The 2,550-nt window shown below is 40.9% G+C and overlaps 1 pseudogene across 1 annotated transcript; it reads right to left on the bottom strand.

The window, feature by feature from the left end:
• Positions 1 to 1,178: 1,178 nt before the first annotated feature.
• LOC128572827 (non-histone chromosomal protein HMG-17-like) lies at positions 1,179 to 2,265 on the bottom strand (annotated as a pseudogene). Its single transcript, XR_008376258.1, has one exon. The product of XR_008376258.1 is annotated as a non-histone chromosomal protein HMG-17-like (transcript).
• Between the last annotated feature and the right edge of the window lie 285 nt (positions 2,266 to 2,550).

Genomic DNA, 2,550 nt, shown 5'->3' on the forward strand with positions numbered 1-2,550 from the left:
TTACACAATACTATGATCATGAGAGCGATTAGTGATTTTTTTTTTTCTTACAAAACAGATACAAAGCACAGTGTCCTAAGGGAAATGCTTATAAGTAAGGGTTATAAAAGAACTGATCATAAAAAGCTATCATCACAGTTTGGCACCCATAGCACAGTAGTTCCAAGTGCCAGCCACATACACTGAGGCTGGCAGGTTTGAATCCGGCCCAGGCCAGCTAAGCAACAATGACAACTGAAACAGAAAAATAGCCAGGGAAAGCAGGCCTGATTCCATTCCGTTTTATTATATTTTACTGCCTTAAAAAAAACCCAGTTCCACTTGCCTCCCTGCCCATTGCATGATATTTTATTATGAGTTCTGGTTAGAACTGTTAGAATTATTAGTATTGTGTAGATTATAGGGGTCCTCAAACTATGTCCCATGGGCTACATGGGACAGTGTGATTGCATTTGTTCCTGTTTTGTTTTTTTTTTTAGTCTCTAATTTACTTTATTCCTCTCAAACAATACAACCAGATCATCTGTGAAAGCAAATTCAAACTACAAAAACAAATTAGGTACAAGTTCTATATTCTAACAGGTAACTTCTTGGTATTTTGCTAGAGGAAATAGGCTCTCTGCAACATCTCTAAATTAAAGCAATCAGAAAAGCCCCCATTACCTCGTGGTTTGCAAGTCTACTTAGGCCATCGGCTTCACATATCTTACAGCCAACTGTCTATAAACACAGAGCACTTACTGACACAAGCCTACCTTCAAATTTATTAATTTGCTAATTTTACAGGGGTTGTAAATGCTGATTAAGTGGAGAGGCTCTTGCTGGGAGCTCCCAATGTAACACATTAAATCTATCAAAGATCAGCATTTAAAAATGTACTTCATAGTAGAGCAGAAGAACAAAACCCATAACCCCCCACAAACACTTCAGGCAATGCTATAAAACCAAGTACAGAGATCACTTCTGCTCTCGGTCTCTCACACTACCAGCCAGTCTGTTCTGGGAATCTTTCCTAACTCCACCTAGCATTGCTATGCTTTGGAGACTGCATATACATCAATTAAAGATCATTCAACTATAGATGGAACCTAGGTAAGCTCAAAGCAAAACACATCCTGTCCCAAGAGACTTGGAGAAACCAGGTTCCCTGACTTGTGGGAAGAGATCAGAAGGCAGTATTCCAAGCCAAACTGTATCCAGCTTTATTAAAGATACTTTTCATAAACAATCATGGTATTTCAGGCAGGACATGGGCAGACGATCGGTAACAGTATACAACAACTTTCAAACTCCCTTCTTCAATGTTCTACCAAAAATCAGAAAGCCACTATAAAACCCAATGAAGTCTTCATTTGATGCTCTGAACAGGGAAGTTTAGAGTGAGGGTTGACATTTCACATTTAGCATGTTGTTTAACAACTTTTCATAAGCCGACCCTAACTTTCAGGAAATGAAATGAAAATGGTAGAATTTATCTGAAGATCCAACAATCTACAAATGGAACCGCTGCTCTTTTGAGGGATGCCATCTCAGTGGTATTATTGAAAAAGACCAGATTCCTTGATATACTGGTAACCAATTATTGGGGGTCAGGTCACAAGAGGTGACTGGGTTTAAGGGAGTTAAGACTATGCTGAAGACTGAGGGAGAATAGGACATAAAAACAAATTAGTTTTTCCATACCACAAGGCATTTGTGCCAAGGTAGCTGTGTGTCAACATCAGGGAATCCCTCCTCTTGGGAGCCAAGAGGAAGTCTCTCAAAACTAGAGGGAAAAACATTTTCCCTCATATCAATCTAGCTTTGGAGACATTCTATTAGTGACATATGCCCCTTCCCCAAAAAACAATGAAGTGTTCTGTGTGCTAACAACATAGATTAAAAAAAAAAAAAAAAGTAAAACAAAATTCTGCATTTTTATAAAACTTGATAAAAAATAGTATTTCAAACTGTACAGTCACCAGAAGTACACAGTTATCAAAAATGCACACACTTCACTTGGCATCTCCAGCACCTTCAGCTTTCTGTGCCTGGTCTGTTTTGGCATCTCCGTTTTCTGCAGGGTTATTCCCCTCCTTGCCAGCGTCAGCTTTTCCCTTTTTCCCTTTGGGTACCTTCTCTCCCTTCTTTGCAGGGGCCTTTTTAGGCTTGGGCTCTGGCTTTGGAGGAGCAGGTTTAGCAGACAACCTTGCGGATCTTCTCTGTGGTTCGTCCTTTGCCTTGGCTTTATCTCCTTTAGCATCCTTCAGCCTTTCTCTTGGGCATGGTGGCAACCGCGGGGGGACGTAGGCGCTGTACGCAGGGATGCAGCGACGCGCGAGCTTTGGTCGGTCAGGGGGTCGTTCTCGCCTCCTCTTCTTCACACTGCTCCCCTGTTTTGTTTTTTACTTCAAAATAAGATATGTGCAGTGTGCATAGGAATTTGTTCATCGTTTTTTTTAAAAAACTATAGTTCGGCCCTCCAATGGTCTGAGGGACAGTGAACTGGCCCCCTATTTTAAAAGTTTGAGGACCCCTGGTGTAGAAAGTCCCTAACTACCCTTATGACAA

This window comes from Nycticebus coucang, chromosome 20, assembly GCF_027406575.1.
Source record: "Nycticebus coucang isolate mNycCou1 chromosome 20, mNycCou1.pri, whole genome shotgun sequence".
Taxonomy (NCBI): Eukaryota; Metazoa; Chordata; class Mammalia; order Primates; family Lorisidae; genus Nycticebus; species Nycticebus coucang.